The sequence below is a fragment of the Bos mutus genome, chromosome 18 (genome assembly GCF_027580195.1).
Source record: "Bos mutus isolate GX-2022 chromosome 18, NWIPB_WYAK_1.1, whole genome shotgun sequence".
NCBI lineage: Eukaryota > Metazoa > Chordata > Mammalia > Artiodactyla > Bovidae > Bos > Bos mutus.
The window spans coordinates 55,322,670-55,344,251 of NC_091634.1; positions in this window are offsets into that span (position 1 = coordinate 55,322,670).

Sequence of the window (21,582 nt, forward strand, 5' to 3'; positions counted from 1 at the left end):
TGAGAGCTTTTCCTTCTAGAACCACTTCCCTTCCTTTCCCAGATGGCAAATCTTACTCATCCTGCAAAACCTGGTTCAAATGTCACTTCCTCCTCTGTCCTCCCTGATGGTCCCAGGCAGTGAGTCACCCCTTTCTGTGCTCTCCCAGCATCTTTTTTATATACCTTAATCACATGTCTTCTCAGTTGGTCCAATATTGTCCCCAAGGGAGCAAAAATTCATTCTTGGGGGACAAAATATATTCTTTTAATGTCTAAAACACAGATATACATATAATACATAAAATATACTGTATATAAAATTTCGTGGTGGGAGGAAATTAGGAAAACAGTATCCAAAAATGCTTGATTTGGGACTTCCCTGGTGGCTTAGTGGTTAGGACTCTGAGTTTCCACTGCATGCATGCATGTGCATGTGTGTGTGTGTGTGTGTGTGTGTGTGTGTGTAGGGCAGGGGGAGGTGTGCACGGGTCAAGCCCTGTTTGGGAACTAAGATACTGTGAGACACAGCCAAAAAAAAAAAGCTTGAGTTTAGGTTGGAGAGATCATGGAAAAAGGTTGAGAAACTGCTTTATTGTAACACGTGCTTCTTTTGTGACAGTCATTTCTTTGTATTATACTGTGTATCTCTTACTACTACTACTAAGTCATTTCAGTCGTGTCCGACTCTGTGCGACCCCATAGATGGCAGCCCACCAGGCTCCCCTGTCCCTGGGATCCTCCAGGCAAGAAGACTGGAGTGGGTTGCCTTTCCTTCTCCAATGCGTGAAAGTGAAAAGTGAAAGGGAAGTTGCTCAGTCATGTCCGACCCTCAGCGACCCCATGGACTGCAGCCTTCCAGGCTCCTCCATCCATGGGATTTTCCAGGCAAGAGTACTAGAGTGGGATGCCACCCTGGCTCTGAAACCCAGCCTGTAGCATAGTACTCATATTTACTGGTATTCACCATTTATTCACCATTTCTTCATCTGAAGAAATAGATGATGATTGAGATGTTTGCTTCTAAGTGTAACTGCTCCACATCAGAAACTCCTGTAAAGATCATTCTTAATACCAATTTCCAGGAATTACCTCCAGGTATGGAGTAGGACCTGGGAATATGCATTTTAAGATGCTTCTTGAGTGAATTTGTGAATTATCACTCCAGCCCTAGAATCACTTTCCTTTTCTTTACAAAGGTCTCCATTTATAAAAACAAAACCAGAATAGATGTGGGTGAGAATTTTAGATTGCAGGATCCTGTGAATGTGGCGGACAGTGTGGTCTGGCTCAACACCAGGGGAGCCCCGGGCAGGGTTTCTTTTGCTAGCCTCTGAAAACAATGGACAGATATGAAAAGTTAGGTGGTTTGGGTACTGAGTGAAGGTTTAGGGTGATGGTTGATGGAAGTGTTGGTGATTTTTAGTGGCATGACCTGAACTCCTTAGTTCTGTCCTGGGAAAAATTGTTTCCTGGAAAAAATTGAATGGCACAGTGGGAGACACACTTACCAGATCTATTGATGACACAACTCAAGAGGAATAACAATTGCATAGAACAACAATTCTTTAACAACCGCCCAGTAGGTTAGAACCGAGATTCTCAGTCCTCTCAGGCCCAGTGCTCTCTCTATAGAAAATATTTTGTTATCCCACTTTTGTTATTGTGAGAGGAATGTCAGAGATGACATAATCTACCTATTCATTATGTATGTAATTCCCAAATATCACTGTAATGTCATGAATGTAATGACAAGAGAAATAAAAGGGAAGCAATTTTATTTATTCTTTTGGGGGGGAAGCAATTTTAGAATAAAATGATGCTAGGAGACATATGTAGTACATTCGGTTCTGCCATCATACTTGTTTTGGAAACATGAATTTGTTTCAATGTGACTGTAACATAAGGGCACGATTTGAGCATTTGTGTTTGCTTATGCACGGTTTTATCCACACAAAGGGAACGCAGAAAACCACACCCAAATGAATTCAGCCCGTAGAATGCACAAAATAAGTGTGTGCACCACCCAGACATCGACCAGCCACCTCAGTTCACCTCGAGTTGGAAGCCGTGCGTGTCTGTTTAGTCGCTTTAGTTGCGTCTGACTTTGCGACACTATGGACTGTAGCCTGCCAGGCTCCTCTGTCCATGGGATTCTCCAGGCAAGAATACTGGAGTGGGTTGCTGGGCTATCCTCCAGGGGCTCTTCCCCACCCAAGGATTGAACCTGGGTCTCCTGCGTCTTCTGCATCGCCAGGCCACTCGGTAAGCCCCGAGTTGGAAGCCACATTGACCCAAATCTGGTGTTACAGCTTGTCTCGCCATCCAGTCAGCCCACCCTCCTCCTCAGTAACACAAGCTGCAGCCCTTCCACTGCTCAGACTTGTACAAGCAAACCTCAGATCTCTTCCAAGATGACATGCCTCTAGTTACTTATATATTCCTTGGCCATTAACACGTGTAAAACTGTGCCGCCATTTTTATTAGGTTCTTTTTTTTAATGTGTTGCTATTGAAATTTCTGAGCATTGGGGCCCTCATTCCACTTTCCCTGAGGCCCTGTGATTTATCAGGTGGTTTGCTGTAGAGAGGTGACTTTTTAGGAATGCATACATTGTGTTTTGTCAGAACCAACCAGATTCTTGCCTCTGATACAATGAATTAGTTTGGATTTAATAGATGTGAGACAATCTTCAATTGAATAGTATTGACACTTTTTCTATTTAACATTTTGAAATCAGGATGAAATAAATATATTAGGACATATGCATAGAATTGTCTTACTATAGCAGCTCAAATGCTGTGGAACTATGCTGGTGACCCAGATACCAGTGGTTCCATTGTTACAAATGATGTGATTTTTCTAAAACGATGAGTAAATTCTAAAGTTCTGACCAAACAAAGCATATCTCTCCCTTGATTTCACAGTAGCTGCATTCCTAGAAAAGTAGCTTACATTAAACTCATGCAAAACCAACAACAACAACAACAAACCCTAAGTAACCATATTTATAACTGAAAGGGAATTTTATTCTGTCCAGGTATGTATAAGCATATTTTTTCATCTATAGGAATGACATGGGGGAAGTGACTTCTCTTCACCTCTATGAGATGTGCAAGGCCCTGCCCACTAAATAACTGTAGTGCCCCTCCTCATCATGTGACAACCCAAATTGCCTCCCCCCAGATTTCCAACATGCCCTTTGGGCTATTTCAGTGGACTTAGGATAATTAGAATCAATGTAAGTTCTTCAGTTAGGCTGAGAAAAATTACTGTATGGAAAACAGAATGGAGAAAAATGACTTTCCCAAAGAAGGGGTAAGAAAAGTGCAGAAATGTTTGTTGACAGTAAGTGAAATATGAATAAATAGGTCCATGTCACCTAATGGCCTTAAGGCTGCTTGAGAGAGCACAATTACTAGACCAATGCTGTTTGGTAGAAATATAACATGAGTACATATATAGTCTCAAGTTTTGCTCTACAGCAAGAAAAGCCACTGCAATGAGAAGCCTGTGCTCCATAACGAAGAGTAGCCTCCGCTCGCTGCAACTAGAGAAAACCCTCATGCATCTGTGAAGACCTGATGCAGGCAAAAATAAATAAAATTTTGAAAAATTTCTAGTAGCCACATTTAAAAAAAAAGGTAAAAAGAAACAGATGAAATTAACTTTATGAATATATTTTATTTAATCCAGCATATCCCAAAATATTTTTTCAAGGTGTGATCAGTATGGAAACTATACTGAGGTATTTTTTATACCTCTAATACTAAGTCTTATTTTAAATTCTGTGAGTATTTTACACTTAGAGCACGTCTCACGTTCCAAGTGTTTGAAGATTCTGTACTACTACCAGCTAAGTCTTACTTGGTTATCACAGAGCTTAAATGTTACAACTTGAATTCTGTATTTTCTAAGATGCTGTTGAGGGCAAGTTGAAAATCCCCAATGCAAACCGCCTTAAACAATGAGAACATTTATTCTCTTACTTAAGTCAGGAGTTCGAGTGTGCCCTGGGATTGGTCAGTTCGGCAGTTTGTGATGTCATCCAGGCCATGGGTTCTTTCCATCTTCCTGTCCTGACTTCCTCTGGCAGGCACTCCTCTCAAGGTTGTAAGATGACATCCAGGAGCAAGTTGATGGCTCACACTTCCTTGTTTGTGTCCAAAAGGAGGGATGAAGACCCTTCTCTCCCAGACTTGGAATATTCATTCTTTCTTTCAGTCTTATTGGGCCAAATGCCACGTCCCAATTGGCTTACACAAATCATCTGGGTCAGACTATTGGACATTCTTGTATCAAATGCAAGAATGCCTTTGGGCATTCCCTCTTCATTTATTCACCATTAGAGACACCATTTGTTATTGTCTTGTACTTGATTTCTTTGTTCATTTGCTGTATTCCATTGTCTCTGGAAGTGGTTGAGTTTGTGACCTCTTCATAAAACCTGGGCTCCAATAATTTTTGGCCAAGCCACACATGCAATGTTGTATATAATTTTGCTTTAAGGGGATATTAAAAAATGGAGTAGGTTTAAAGGACAGACCTAAGGTGACAGAGAGAATTGAAATCATATTATATGAGGAATGTTGGAGGGAAAGGCGGTGTAAACCCATGAGAAATAGAGGGCTGGTGGGCAGGAATAGAGTGTCTTACATGTCTCAGGGATGACGGTAGGTCTATTTGTAACAGTTCTCTGCTCCCATCAATTTAGCTGACTCTAATTTGTTCTGGAACTGGAAGCCAGATAATTAAGCCTGTTAGAATAACATGTACTATGAGAACAAATAGGCTGTGATTGAGAGGCTGAGGTGCTTGCCTAAGAATAAAGTATTTAAGCATCAATCCTTGAACTTGGTTACCCATCATCTACCTCTGTCATCTCATTCCCTTTTGATATGCTTGATGCCTGAGCTTAGTTCTGACTAGGTAATATGATTTTATCACTTTCTAGCATATGCTAATAAATTTATGAATTATCACTAGTAAATAATACTATTGTGTGTGTGTGTGCTCAGTCTCTCAGTCGTGTCTGACTCTTTGTGATGCCGTGGACTGTAGCCCACCAGTCTCTTCTGTCCATGGAATTGTCCAGGCAAGAATACTGGAGTGGGTTACCATTTCCTACTTGAGGGGATCTTGCTGACTCAGGGATTGAACCCATGTCTCTTGCATCTCCTCAATTGGCAGGCAGAATCTTTACCACTGCGTGCCCATGGCATCACAAAGAATTGGACATGACTGAGTGGCTGCTTCTCTTGGAATTGTGCAGAATTGTTTTACCAGCGAGGAAATTTTCAGTTAATTTTGCAGTTCACACCTGTCTCCACTCTTGGTTGACTCCACCTGTTTGAGGACTGTATATCCCTCACCTGCATGTTGTAGAGATTGGTTCATATTTAGGACCTCAGACTTTATCTGTGGGTAGTGGGATGCCATTAATACATTTTTGAGAATGGGAACACTGAGATCAGCCTTACAGTTTATTAGGATTCCTCTTACTTCTTTTGGGGAGATGGGATCAAAGTCAGAAGCCAAGGGAGTTCAAGAGCCTGTCTTTCCCAGGGAATATTTCCCCATCGTCTCCAAGTGTCAGCCCAGCTCCACACAGCACTGTAGTCACCTCCATCAAATGTCAGGGGGATGGAGGGAATGTGTTCAGAAAGGGGGGCATTAATCAACCAGCCAGCACATCTCCCTAGGGTCCTCCTGACCTCTTGTGTCTGTGCATAAGCCCCAAAGGAACCAGACCCTAACCTCTGTTTGGGCCATTCATGACCAAATGAATACCTGAATCATATAATAACTAGGGGGAAATTAGAAGTCCTTCTAGGACAAAGGGAGTATAAGCCACTGCCATTTTCTGAGAGGAAACTGAGAATTGAGGGCTGAAATATTCCCTAATTGCAGGGCGGTTCTAACAGCAGACTTTGACCATACCCTTAATATGGGCCGTGCATTGTATAGAGTATGTTACATTAATTATTATACTTTATTCCCATCAGAAACATCTGAGGGAGTATTCTTATTCGCATTCAGCAGATGAGAACATTGAGAGCTCAAGGAGTTTGACTGACAGTCTCAGAGTCACATGATAGTAAATGATGGAGTCAGTTTAAACCCAAAAACTGTCTGACTCCAGAGCCAGCACTCGACACCCTAATGACTTTGGTTTCTCTGATGTTTAATTCAAGAAAGCTGAGACTGTCCCCTTCCACAAAGCGATTGATGCCATACAATGAAACATAGCAAGGCTGAGTACTGCTGCTCTGCAGCACTGCCCAAGTATCACATGATCCTTATCACATGCAACTCAGACATACCTGTAAACATATAATCTCCACATTTCAGTGTGAGGTGTACCATCAGGCAGAATGCAATCAATTGTCAAGCAGATGGCCCTGGCAATTGAGAATTAAACCATCTCTACAAGGTATAAATAAATAACAACATGGAAAGAAAGAAGTTTGCTAGATGCAAGATGCCAGCTGTAATTTCAAGAAAATGTTGATTGCATGCTTCAGGAACTATTTCACAAAGCCTTGCTCCAATACAGATTTTCCTTGTAAGGTAGCACGAAAAAAAAGAGAGAGATTTTTATTTTTACTTGGTGTTTATTGTTTCTTCGTCAGCAGCTGTGCCGACGTGGTGTTGATTATGCAGAGAAGAATTATTTTGATTATTGACAGTTGGCATTCTTCTCATAATTTGGAGTTCTTCATCTCAGAATTGTTTCCTCACCTCCTCTCCTGTCTGCACATGAATAAAAATCTAAAAGCACTTGCCAGGATTCTTCCCCAAAGCAGCTGTTAGGAGGAATGTAGTTGAAAGTTCGGATGCAATTTGATTTTAAACTCTCCCTGCCGTTTATTCCTTTCTTTGAGCATCACTTCAGAGCAGTGGAGCTTGTGGGGTTCATCACAAGTGTCTGAAAGGCCTCTCGAAAGGACGCCACACTCTTTATGGATTGCCTTTCCCATTCACCTTTGTTGGCATTCCATTCAGAACTGTGCGGCTGCAGATTACCCGTTAGAGTTGGCTAAAATGAATAGTCTGTGCTACTTTCCATATTTTTTTTCTCAGAAAAAGACTGCTTGAAAAGCAAAAATGATCTGAAGGTCCCCCTTTTGGGTAGTTTTCCCTTGGTGTTTGTAACAGATTCCTTTGTTGTCTCATGTCAAATCTCCTTGCCTATCTGTGTAAGCCTGATTGAAGACAAATCACCTCTAGCACTCTTTCCCTGGAGGGAGTTAACACCCCTGAGGACAGCCTTCCATTTAGGGGGTCAGAAGCCAGTGGAAAATGACCCAGCTCCTCCTCCTGTGGGTGGGAAATTCTGAGAGGCATTTTATCTACTTCTCAGAAATCCTGGAAGATTCAAGCATATTGTCCACATCAGTGACCCCAAAATACTTCCTTATGTTGGCTTTTTCTCTTCCTTAGCACATACGTCTTAACCAGGAACATGCACCCAAATCCCGGTCTCAGGCTCTGCTTTTGGGGAAACACACAATAAAACATTGTGTGTAAAAAAATTTTTTCCCACTGCAATTCTCTATTACCCTCTTGCTGTTCTTATCCATTTCTTTTGTGTTGGAGTAAGTAATAGAGTCTATTCTTAAAAAATGTAGAGGTTATATAGATACATTAAAAATATTCTTTCTCTTCTTATATATATGTTTTAAAGTATATGTACAAATGTGTATGTGTATCTTTAATTTTTGCATCTTTTTGTGGATAAAGTACATTGTAGGCAGAACTGTCTTGGGTCAGACACTTGGGGTTGAATTGCAGCCCTTAGCCTTCAAGTCTTCTGAACTTGGGGTAGTTATTTACTCTTCCTCGGCCTTAGTTCCCGCTCCCATAAACTAAAGTGAGCATATTTATAGGGTTGTTAGGCATATTAATTGGAATTGTGTGTGTGTAACACACTAGCATGTTTCCAAGAATTTAGCAAGCACTTATCATATCTTCTCTGGTAGCTCAGCTGGTAAAGAATCTTCCTGCAATGCGGAGACCCTGGTTCAATTCCTGAGTTGGGAAGATCCACTGGAGAAGGGATAGGCTACCCACTCCAGTAGTCTTGGGCTTCCCTGGTGACTCAGATGGTAAAGAATCCACCTACAATGTGAGAGTATTTGGGTTCGATCCCTGCATTGGGAAGATCTCCTGGAGAAGGGAACGGTTACCCATGCCAGTATTCTGGTCTGGGGAATTCCATGGACTATATAGTCCATGGGGTCACAAAGAGTCAGACACAACTGAACGACTTTAACTCACTAGCATATCTTAGTGATTATTATAAAAAACAAAACAAAGCAAATTTCTCTATTACACTGTACATTCTTCCCCTACTTTCTGGGGAGGGATGGGATGAGGGCAGGAAGGAAACCATTGTGTCTGCTGTATATCTTTCCAAAACTTTTTCTGTGTTTGCACAAACTTAAAAAATGTCTATGTATATGTATTTTTGTATATTTACTTTCTCTTTTATGTGTGTGGGACCATAGTATACATACGCTTCTGCAATTTAACATCAGATCATGGACATTCTCGTATGTCAGAATATGTACATCTGTTGCATTAAAAAATGGCTGTATGATACTGTTTTGCATGAATGAACCCATTTGGTAAGCTAATTTTATGTGTCAACTTGACAGGGCCATGGGATGCTTAGATATTTGGTCCAACATTATTTTGGGTGTTTCTATGAGGGTGTTTTTGGAGGAGTTTAACATTTAAATAATTAGAGTAAAGCAGATTTCCTCCCTCATGTCAGGTGGGCCTCATCTACTCCACTGAAGGCCTGAATAGAACAAAGGGTTGATCCTCTCCTGGGAAGGGAGAATTTCCTCCAGTCTTATTGCCTTCAGTATGAGACATCAATATTTTTTCCTGCCTCTGAACTCAAACTAAAACCCTCTTCCTGAGTCTTGAGCCTGCCTGCATTTGGACTGGAGCTGTACTATCAGCTCTCTTGGGTCTCCAACTTGCTAACTGTACATCCTGGGACTTGTGAGCCTCCATAACTGCATGAGCCAATTCATTATAATAAAAGAGCAGAGACATCACTTTGCCAGTCAAGGTCCATATAGTCCAAGCTATGGTTTTTCCAGTAGTCGTGTATGGATGTGAGAGTAGGACCATAAAGAAGACTGATGCCGAAGAATTGATGCTTTCAAATTGTGGTGCTGGAGAAGACTCTTTAGAGTCTCTTGGACTGCAGGGAGATCAAACTAGTCAATCCCAAAGGAAATCAACCTGAATAGTCATTGCGAGAACTGTTGCTGAAGTTGAAGCTCCAATACTTTGGCCACCCAATTGGAAGAGCTGAATCACTGGAAAAGACCCTGATGCTGGGAAAGATTGAAGGCAGGAGGAGAAGGGGTGACAGAAGATGAGATGGTTAGATGGCATCACCGACTCAATGTGCATGAATTTAAGGAAACTCCAGGAGATAGTGGGGGACAGAGGAGCTTGGCATGCTGCAGTTCATGGGGTTGCAAAGAGTCATACGCAACTTAGCGACTGAACAACAACAACATATATCTATATCCATACTGTGTGTGTTCTACTGTGCTTAGGTGCTCAGTTGTGTCTGACTCTTTGCGACCCCATGGAGAAATGCCCACCAGGCTCGTCTATCCATAGGGATTCTCCAGGCAAGAATACTGGAGTGGGTTGCCATGCCCTTTTCCAGGGGATCTTCCTAACCCAGGGATTGAACCCAGGTTTCCTGCATTGCAGGCAGATTCTTTTCCGTCTGAGCCAACAGGGAAGCCCGAATCTATACGTGTATGTAAATTATAGGGGGAACATTCATACATTACATAATTAATGGGGGAAAGGGCAAAACAATGGTGTATTAGCCAGGCTTCTCCAGAGAAACAGAACCAGTATGTACATGTATGTTTGAGGGAAGCTGGTAAAATGACTGTGGTCTTGTCACGGAGACTCTTTGACTTTTTTAATTCACCGGAGACTTCCCCATTCCCACCAGCGCCTTTAAATAGATCAGCTTTCTTGGACTCAGTCTTCCTTCTTGATTTCCAGGCTCACTGCCTACTGTTTAAGGACACAGTCCCCAAGGATGTTGTGATGATGCAGGATAAAGTCACTCTCAGGAGGATAACAGTCCTGGCTCCAAAGCTGACCCAAGGGAGCTGTTAGAACAGTGCTCTCTGGAAGTTCTGTGCCTTCTCTGAAGATATGAGACATCTAAGAGTCAGATGGGTTTTCATAACCTCTTAACAATATCCAGGTCCTTCAATGTAGTGTTTCTGAAGGCTGTAGGCAGACTACGCAGACCCAGAACTCTTTATCTGTAAGTTTACTTCAAAAGCACTTTGTTCTGGACATATTTTTATGTCCAGAATCAGCAGCAGCCCTGAGCATAGAGCTTTCCAGCTCCAAGGAAGGCAAAGCTTAAAAGGGGACCATCTGCAGTTTAGGATTTCCCAGCTTCTTTCCTACCTGGAAGTAAAAGAAGAATCCTGGTGTTGGATGCTCTGAACTGAGGGTCTCCAGGATGGAGTGGACTCTCCTCTGTTGAGTGGCCCTATTTTGATCTACAAAGCCCAGCATGAGCTGCTATGGCTCTCAGGAACCAGCTATTCACACAAGTTCCGCCTCTTGGAGACCACAATGTATAAAGAAAGAAGAATACTGGAACAAATCAGTTTCACGCAACTGTTCTATTCCATTCTCCTCTCTTCTATTCCCTTCCACTCCATTCCATGCTGTTATATTTAGTTACCAGACATTCTAGTCTGTGCGGTCCCATTCCATTTGAACTTGGACTTTTTATTCTATGTTATTCTGGTTCATTCTATTCCATCTCATCTCTTCCCACTCCATTGCATTCCATTCCATTTTACAGCTGTGTAGAATGAGTTCTTGCCTAATGCAAGGGATTTTACTAGATGTTACAAAGAAAGGCTGTGTGTGTGTGTGTGTATGTACACATGTGTTTTGAAGAGTAGTTTTCAGGATATCATTATAGTAGACAAAAATTCCATATTTCTTGCACCTGTCTCTAAAAATGTTCAAGAGGCAGTTTTAAGTGAATTTGAAATGTTACAAAGTAAAGATTTACCTGGGCTTCCCATGCAGTCAGTGGTAAAGAATACGCCTGCCAATGCATGAGAGACAAGTCCATCCCTGGGTCTGGAAGATCCCTGGAGAAGGCAATGGCAACCTGGTCCAGTATTCTTGCTTAAAGAATCCCATGAACAGAGGAGCCTGGTGGGCTACAGTCCATGGAGTTTCAAAGAGTCAGACACGACTGAGCAACTGAGCATGCATGCACAAAGTTTACCTAGAGAGCATTGGTACTTGTAGTGAGTTAAGGAGAATTCAAGGCTTTAAGTCCTTTATGTTTCTTTTCTAGTGCTCTGTTAGAGACCATGTTTACTAGCAATGCAAATCCTATGGTAAATTAAGATGAATTTTGGTCTATATTTAAAAGTTTAAAAGGTGGAAGACACCAAATTACAAAGAGAACCATAAGCTGAATGTGTGTGTGTGTGGGTGTGCTCAGTCGTGTCCGGCTCTTTGTAACTCCAGGACTGTAGCCCACCCGGCTCTTCTGTCCATAGGATTTCCCTGCATAGACACTGGAGTGGGTTGCCATTTCCTCCTTCAGGTGATTGTTGCAACCTAGGGGTCAACCTCGTGTTTCCTGAGTCTCCTCCACTGGCAGCATATTCCTTATCACTGAGCCATCTGGAAATCCTGTAAGGTGAATAGAGAAGGCATATGCTTTCAAATGTATTTCTCAGCTATCCTTCTTCAGTGTTGGCTGCAATGTGGACATTGACATCTTTTTGTTTTTTTCTTGGAAAGTCAGTTATTCTGGGAATAAAATATGTCCTCAAGAGGTAGTCTAGTGTCATTGTTAATAAGATCATAGGCTTTTATAAAGAACTGAGTTAGAAGGTCAGTTCTAATTCTAGCCATATGAACTAGGGCATGTTCCTTAAGCACTTGGATAATAGTCTCTTTCATGGTGTTCTTGAAAAAAATTAAATGAGATAATGCATATGGAGTGCTTAGGGTCATATTACCAATATTAAGTGGTCAATAAATGTCAGTTACTAGTTGAGAAATAGGGACAGTATAGTGCTTTTAGGGATTTTTTTTGAGGATGAACTGAGATGCTTATAAAGCATTTAGGTCACATGGTAAGCCCTCAACTAGATGTTCAGATCATCGACACCATTGTTTTTGTTATTACATCTTATCTGTACAATATGGATAATATAATTAACTTAGTATAGTTGTAAAGAAGAATTGAGATAATGTGTGTGAAGTATATTTAGTGTTGTGCCTGGCACAGAGTGAGAACCAAATAAATTGTAAACTGCTGGGGGACAGGAATTGTGTTACTTACACTGAGCACCCCAGCCTCATGCTTGACACATAGAAGGTATCCAATAAGTATTTTGTAAATAAATGAATGAATCACTGTATTATAAATTAGGTTCTATTCTATTGCAAATGTAAAAGGAGATCTTGGAAAAATGTTCTGGTCTCCTTTAGAATCTGATGACCCCTGAAAAATGAGGAATAAAATAAACCCGAGGAGACAGGATGTTCCCAAACTCTGAGATCATCATCCTAATCCCCTACATTAGAAAGGTCTTTATGGTTCACAAAGAATGTTCACATCCATTATGTCATCCAATATAAAAAAAATTAAAATAAAACAAGCAAGAAATGTCCTTAGGGTCCGCCTGGACAAGGAACTCAATCTCTTACAAATGGTTTAAAGCCCCCTCTGTCTTCCTACAGATATTGCTTATAGAAAACTTCAGGCACAGAAATGCTACCCAGCTTGATTTAGCTTAAAGAAACCTTTTGTGACCTTATAAACAAACACAGCCCAGTGGGAACTCAAGTGGAATTTCAGAATTTTGAAGATGAGCTGAGAGAATTTGCTCAGAAATGGGGCATATTAAAACAATCTCTACCAAAGGAGTGAAACAATAAAGAGATTGACTCAGAAGAGAACAAAAAGGCTAGTCCTGCTTATTGGTGAGCAGTGAGCTCCTGACTCATTAGAACTGTTGACTGTAGCAATAGTGTTTGGGAACATTGCAGTCTCATGAGCGAGCTTATAATTATGTTCATCTCGTGTGGATGGACGGCCTTACATAAACTCTGACTGCTCGTGGAGAGAGCTTCTTATCCTTAAAGTATGCTGTGAGAATGAGACTGGGCAAGGCTGATTAAAAGACATTTTTATGAATGTAAATGTCAACTTTGAAATGCCTGTCCTCTGATACAGTGCTGTGTGTTCATGCATGCATTGGGTAAATGTGTTTCGACCTTTTGTCCTGAGTGAGTGGGTTAGGCCAGTTGGTTAATTGAGTCATTGAAAGAGAGACAAGTGGTGTATTGGTTGAGGTCCCAGCAAGAAACAGATGGCTCAAATGGAGTTTCAAATGGAGGGACTTCATTGACCAAGGTATGAGCAGAGCTACTCCCAGATAAGTCAAATGAATAGACAAAAGGACTGAAGTGTGAGCAGGGTTACAAAGTAGGGACAAGGGGTTGTGAGTGAGGTCCTAGACACTAGCCGTAAGAAGCTGTGAACCCCTCAGGTGTATCTAGCATTAGGGCAACCCAAAAGCTCACAGGAGCTGTGATCCTGGAAAAACACAGATGCCATCATAGATGCGGGGAAGAAGGGAAGAGGCTTTGGCCTCTCTCCCGTCTCTCACTCTGGTTCCCTGCAGGTATTTCCCAGTGGTCAAACCCCTCCGGTTGCTAGCAGGTGAGGGAACCTGGGAGGCAGTCTGCTGGGGCTCCCAGGGACAGAACAGGGCAGAAAAAGATGGGTCTCGGGGTGGGTCATACCATCTTTGTCACAACTACTCTTTCTGCCATTGTAGGGTAAAAGCCAGCATAGATAGTAAGGAAATGAATGTGTATAGCTGTGTGTCATTAAAACTTTATTTACAAAACAGTGGGCCAAATCTCCAGTTACAGTTCACTGACCCTTGGCCTTAACTTCAGACTTATCAGAGAATGGTTTATACATGGAGTCCAGCATAAGCACAGTTACTGAGTTCCTGGGTAGCAGCAGACAACAGCAGCAATGTCCTCATTAACTCTTTCTGGCTGGGACCTATCTCCACTTGGTTTCTGCCTTGGTATCATATAAGTTGAAGCAATTGCCCCACACAGGCTTAATACACACCAGAGAAGTCTTTGGTGGAAGCCTTCAGCACACTTGAAATGAGGACATAAATAATTCAAGTGAATCCATAAATGATTCAAGCTTGTTCCAGTGGTGTGTGTGTGGACACAAGTGTGCGTGGTGTGTTCTGTGTCATGAGCAAAAGGGCAGCGTTGAGACTCACATATGGGTCAGTGGGCACAGCTCAAAGGCACATAATCTATCTCCTCGTTAAGCCAGTGGACTTTGGGGAGGTGAGAGCAGAAATAAGCAATGACTACCCCAGTAAGAGCAAACAGAAGCCTTTTATTAAAAAGCCTGTTATAGCAGGAGAGTCAACCACCATCACTGGTGTTTGGCAAAGACTCAGAGGCAGGCAGGGGAGAGGGAAAGTTTTATAGTGAGAAAAGGGAAGGCTTCAGTGTGTGCGGATTGAAGGCTGTCCTCCTGGGGAGGCTGGGGGCAGGCCAGCTAGGAGCGGGACATCCTAGGGGCTTGGTTTGGGAGCATATTTGGCTTTCTTTCATTGGTCCTGAGTTGGAAGAGAAGGCAAAAATTAAGGAAGCTGGCATCATTGGCCAAGTCCTGCCTGGTTTGAATTGATTGCTACCAAGTTTGTGGTTTGGCCTCCCAGGCTGGGTGTTCAAGTGGTACAGTTGGTCTGGCCATTGGCCGTTTATGTATTCAGTCTCTCATGTTATACAGGTTAGTGCTGACTGTCTGTCCTGGCTCTGTCTCCACTTGGATGTTGTTAAGACAGGAAGAGCATCTCAGCAACCAGCTCCTCTGCTCTGTACCAACTCACGTGGGCCTCCGTGGCCATGAACATTTTCCTTACTGAAACTCACAGTGGATCTCCAGTTGCCCGATTATCACAACACTGACTTAGTGTTACCAGGAGGAGCTATGGCCTCATTCTCTGAATTCCCCTATAAAATCACTCTTAGATCAATCCTTTTATATAAATCTCACATCTGTCCCTTAATGACCTCATCCTTGCCAGCATAATCTCCTTGTTCCTCCCCAGGTCTCCCCATGAGGTGGACCCATGTACGCATGCTTCTCCAGTCATTCCTTACCTCATTTGCATATAGTTTGCTCATAATTTTATCACCCCAAGAGACATTCTTGAGCCAGGATGACCCTTTGTGGAGTGTACCTAGTGGAATCTCCATTCAGGCCTAACCAGCAGTGGTCAGGCTCCTTCTGCGTCCAGGTTTCTCTTGTGTAGTGTGGGTAAAAGATTGCACATCCTTTCACAGGTCTGTACATTTTCTCTTCTTGCCTTAGTTCTTCCTTCCTACAAGGTTTATCTCTCTCTCCTCTGCACTTGGTTGGATTAAACTCTTTGTCGTAAAAAAAAAAAAAACAAAAAAAACCTGTTTGTCGTGAATTTTCTAAACTACTGGATGCCTTCCCTTTCTTCTAAAATAAAATGTATAGCTCCCCAAATTTAGTTTCTGATCACTTCTCTCTCAACATCCACTACCCTCTCTGCTCTGAATCAGATAAGCCTTGTAGGTAGTTTCTTTGTGTGTTTGTGTGTGCGCGCGCATTTGTTCACCCGAGTCAAATGGCAACATTCTTTTTCATAGACTTGCAAACCCTTGGAGCTGAAAGGGATCTCAGAAGTCAGGGAGGTTAATATTCTCCAAATGGGATGCATAATTCTGGATGGGTGTACATGGTGATGTTGGCTAAGCATTTCATGTAATTTTAGTTGTGTAGTTATTTTAATCTATTAGAAAAATTTATGTAATTGTTACATTAAACTACCTGAGTTCATAAACATTACTGTCAAGGATGAGGCTGAGTCATATGATATCTTAGAAACTTACTGTTCTCCATGTATATGAGCTGCAGGTACTACGGGTAGTACCTAGATATGACTAACATCATGAAAGTAGAATTTTTGGAAGCACCAATCTGCTCCAACCTCCAAAGGCTACACAAGAGGAAACTGAGTCTTTGAGAAGAGACGAGTTTTATCCAGGGCCCCTCAGCTTGATAGAAGCAGAGTTAGAGTTAGATCAGGTCCAGATTCCCTGTGTTCTTTCATTCAGTTCCCAAAGACTTCTCCTTGGAAACTCTGAGTTCAGCTGCAGAATGGAGACCATGATCTATAACGGCTCCTGGGGGATGGATTTGCAAAAGCACAAGAAGCTGGACAAAAGCCTATTCTAACTACATGGCAAATTACCTGAACAAGTCCAAGAGCCTCATTTTCAGAGATAAAAACTGCTCGTTTATTGGATCTAGAACAACGGAAACTTTGCTGGATAACAAGGTAAATGAATGCATTGCACCATTCACTGCTGTGGAGGCCCACAAGCTGCTGGTTGCTCTGCGTAATGGGAGATTCAGAATGCAGTTAATGGGTTAGTGTAGTTTTTATTGTAAAGGCAAACTAAATTAAACTGATAGTTTTAATTAAATTTGAATTGGCTGTGATTTTACTCAGTTTTAAAGGCCACTTGAGACACTAGCGTTGCACTTAAAATCTAGTGTTGTAATTAGTGACATCTACATTTATTATAATGGTTACTGCACTTTATTGAATTTATTCAGGGGTAAACAAAAGCTCAGCATCTAAAGAGCATGGATTCCAAGCTAGGTTGGCTTTGGGAGCCTGTTTTGTTTCTGTTAGAATGTCAGGTGATGATGCTGATCTTAGAAAGGGAGGTCTGGGGTTTAGCCCTCCAGCCGCAAGCTTAACATCATGGGCTACCTCAAACCAGAACTGTCCCAAAATGCTATACTTTTTACTGTATTGTTTTTTATCTGGAAAATCCAAATTAGGTGTGTGTTTGAGCATCCCTCAATCCTCCAGTTCTTCTAGAGTTCAAGGTCCGCTAATCTAGATTTGGAGACACCATCAAGCAACCATTAATTTGATCTGGAAATCATAGGAGCTTCGTGGCAGCTCCAGGAAATGTTAGCGAGGGAAGGTGCTGGCTTCTGGAGGAGGGCAGTGCCTGGGCGGCTCAGTATCATCTATTGTCCCCAACAGAACTGGGCCCTAAAAGGGGGTTCTCATAACTTGGTTGTGTGGAGGATTACCTGAGAGCCTTGTTGTAATGCAGTGTCGGGGCTTCATCTGTAGATGTTCTGGTTTAGTAAATGCCTGGGGAAAACCTCATTTTGAGAAAGTCTGCTCAAAGTGTTAATTCAGTCTAATGAAATCCTCAGAAGGACCCCTGATTAGCATAAGTGGGAGTATTTTCTCAGAGGGTCACCATGTTACATACTCTGTCATGAGGCCTGTGTGGTAATGGTCACTTAGAATTGTTTGGTAAGAGTGAGATTAAAGCAAGGATTATATTTGTAATTAAGAGTTAGTAAATGCTTATAATTCAGAAGTGTGTAACAGAAAAGATGAATTACTCTTGGTCCAGTCAGTCCTCCTCCCCAGGGCAAGTAGCTCACTCTCTGGTATATGACTTCTGGAGAGATGTCTGCTTCCTCCTTTATAAGCATAGCTATAAGTAGATGCTTCCCTGCTAGAGTGCCCTGCTTGTTACTTTGTTCTGTGTTCCAAGGGATTTCCTCTGCTTTGTCTTTTTATGTTCTTTGTTTATTCCTTTTATGTACCATTCTATTCTTGTTTAATGGATATAAAAACTTTCTCAAGGTTTTTGAAGATAACAGGTTTTTTTTGTGTGTGTGTTTTTGCTTTTTGGATATACTATCTCAGTTTTCTCTATTACCACATTTCTCATTGTTTTCCTTGATCTTTTTCTGGCAAGCAGTAGGCATAGTGGTTCCCTGCTTCAGATATGAGAACGGACACAAAAGGGAACTCTGGGTTTGGAGGGGACTGCTTGACTATCAGATTTCTCTTCTGGTACAACAGGCAAGAATCTGAATTCTTTGCTTTGGGACTCCTAATGCCAACACATGGTGTGCTGTCCACATTCAAACTCACTCTAGCTGCCCTGTTTTTCTCTTGTTTATTCAATTTTTTTAGAGGAAGAGTTCTTGCTATTGTTATTGCAGTTTTCTTTTTTTTTATTGCAGGTAAACATCTGCCTTTAGGACATTCTGAATATCCCATGTGTAGGAGTTTAATTAATCCCACTTTCTTCCTTCCTGTTCTCATTGATGTTCATGAATTCCAAACCTCACTGGAACTCTCTCTTTTTTAGACAGAGTGGGCAAAACTCAGAGTTTTTCAGGAGCATGACACATATGCTTACTAACCAGTCTAAAATTTGAACAAACCAGTACTAGTAAACAAACTTGGGTATTTTAGTAGGGACCAATACTTAGGCGCTTCCACATTATTTAGATGAATTTTAGGTTTGAATCTGTAGGAACTGTGTCTGTAAAGAGCAGTGAACTTTGGTCAACGATGAAACAAATCTGAATCTTTTGTGTCTGATTCCTTCACCCCAAACTTATTGACTTGGAATCTATAGGACTTGAGTCTACGTAATGGCAATCAATCAAACAATTAAAAAAAATAACAAAGAAAAATCCCAAATTCAGTGAACATGAATACAACAGGAAAAATTTTGTGATTTCTTTTTAATCAATATAAATTCAATTGTATTCCTGTTTTCAGTGTCATCTTCTGGAGCATTGAACACCAATTTCAGAATTCCAGAGTTTGTTCACAAGAGCTATAATAGTCAAACTATTTTAGACCTTGATAGGGCCTTAATGTATTGATAAAAAATGAAGGAATCCATATTGGGAAGAAATTAAAAATTTAGGCTTTGAATTTAGGTAGGTCTGGGTTCTCATCTGCCTTAAAGGTGATACTGTTGCTTCTCACATTCTGCTAGTGTCAGAATAATCACATGACTCTATCCTCTGTTACATGACTGCAGGAGAATTTGAGAAATATGGAACCACACAGACTATTTGGGGAGCTCTCTTTGGCAGGTTCAATCATCGCCATTATCAAATCCAAAGAGATGAAATACCTTTTGTTTTGTCTACAGAACCAGTACAGTCATAGGTAGAGTTATGTTTTGAAGCAAGATAAGGAGTTTTGAGCCACAGTTGAGGGCTCTTATCTTTTATTCAATGTTGCAGTTAAACTTCGGTTCCCAGAAGCTGAACAATCTTCTCAAGATGAGGGATGAATTAGGAGTAGAGCTGAATTTTATTCTTTCTGCTTAACCACCCTGCCTGTCTTCTCCTGGATATTTCTGTAGTATCTTTTTGTAATTATTTCTGTGACGTTTTTCCTCCAAATTACCAAATTGTTTATTATCACCTAGAAAGAATAAGTCTTTCAGTGAAATGTATGAGCATGTAAATTTTATGATAATGAGAAACACTTCCTCCTAAAACTAGGATAGAGCATCTGGAAACATAAAATTCATATTAAAATGACTGAAGAGATGCCCCTCCTCCCAATCAAAGTAATTAAAGCTTGGTTGCAAGGATTTGTATTAAGATTAGGAAATTCTTCTTTAGGTTATGTTGTGGTGAAATCTTGTTACAATAACAAAACAGTCTTCTAACATGTGGATGACCTCGGGGCTTCATTGTCTGAATATTACGTGTCAATAAAAATGTGTGAAGTTAGTGGGGGCTATCTACTTACTAGGTTGGCCTTCCATTTTGGTGGATTAAAAATGGCCACAGATTCTTTAACACACTTCCCAGGGAAAAGTGGGTTTCCCCTGAGAGAACAGCTCTGTGGCTGCTTAGACCAACAGGCTGAAAGAATATGGTGGAAGGGACAGTTTCCAGCGTAAGTGTACAGGCCCAGGCTAAAGCAGTTTCCATTTCATATCTCTTAAGATACTCATTCTGGAATCCTTAACCTTCACGCGGACAGACAAACCCTGAGAGAGAGGGCTCCAGCTGTACTCAGCTCTCTAGTCACTCCTGCTAAGGCGCCAGACATGGGGAAAAGAAGCCATCTTGGACATAGACCCCTCAGCCCCAATTACTGTGCATAAAGCTGCGTGGATCAGAAACAAAGGACCTGGCTGAACTTTTTCTGAATTCTTGGCCAATAAAACTGCGAGCAAATAAAATGATTGTTTAAGCTATCAACTTTTTCTTTTTTATAATTTTATTTCCCATTATGGTTTATATTTTTGTTGTTTCTTAGTTGCTAGGTCATGTCTGACTCTTTGCAACCCCATGGCTCCTCTGCCCGTGAGATTTCCTGACAAGAATACTGGAGTGGGTTGCCATTTCCTTCTCCAGGGATCTTTCCAGCCCAGGGACTGACCCTGCGTCTCCTGCATTGCAGGTGAATTATTTGCCACTAAGCCTCCTGGGAACCCCTATCGTTTAGCATAGGATATTGACCTGATGTGAAGAACTGACTCATTTGAGAAGATCCTGATGCTGGGAAAGATTGAGGGCAGGAGGAGAAGGGAACAACAGAGGATGAGATGGCTGGATGGTATCACCGATTCAATGGACATTAGTTTGGGTGGACTCTGGGAGTTGGTAATGGACAGGGAGGCCTGGCATGCTGCGGTTCATGGGGTTGCAAAGAATCGGACACAACTGAGTGACTGAACTGAACTGATTGAATATAGTTCATTGTGCTGTACAGCAGGACCTTGTTTATCCATTCTGTGAATAACAGTTTGCATCTGCTCACCCCAGATTCCCAGTTCATCCCACCTCCAGCCCCCTTGGCACCCACAAGTCTGTTGTCTATGTCTGTGAGCCTCTTTCTGTTTCATAGAAGTTCATTTATGTCATGCTTTCGACTCCACATATAAATGATATCATATGGGATTTGTCTTTCTCTTTTTGATTTACTTAGTATAATAATCTCTAGTTCCATCCATGATGTTACAAATGGCATTATTTCATTATTTTTTATGACTGAATAGTATTTCATTGTATATGTACACCACATCTTTTTTATTTATTTATCTGTTGATAGACATTTAGGTTATTTCCATCTCTTGGCTATTGTGAATAGTTAAGCCATCAACTTTGGGTTGCTTTATTACATAGAAATTGGTGACTGGTACATCTCTCACCTATGATTCATATCTAGTTTTGAGTTTAAGCTCTGGAATTAGCCTTCTTGGGTTTAAACCTGATCGCCAAGTCTTAGTAGCCATGTGATCTCAAACAAATTATTTTAATTCTCTCTGCTTCAGATTTTTTATCTATAAACTTAAAATACTGAAATTCATCTCATAAGGTAGTTGTGACTAAATATGTTAAATATGGTACTTAAAATGCCCAATAACTACTTACTCAACAATACACTGAGAACCTGCTGCTGCTGTTGCTGCTAAGTCGCTTCGGTTGTGTCCAACTCTGTGCGACCCCATAGACAGCAGTCCACCAGGCTCCCCCATCCCTGGGATTCTCCAGGCAAGAACACTGGAGTGGGTTGCCATTTCCTTCTCCAGTGCATGAAAGTGAAAAGTAAAAGTGAAGTCGCTCAGTTGTGTCTGACTCCTAGCAACCCCATGGACTGCAGCC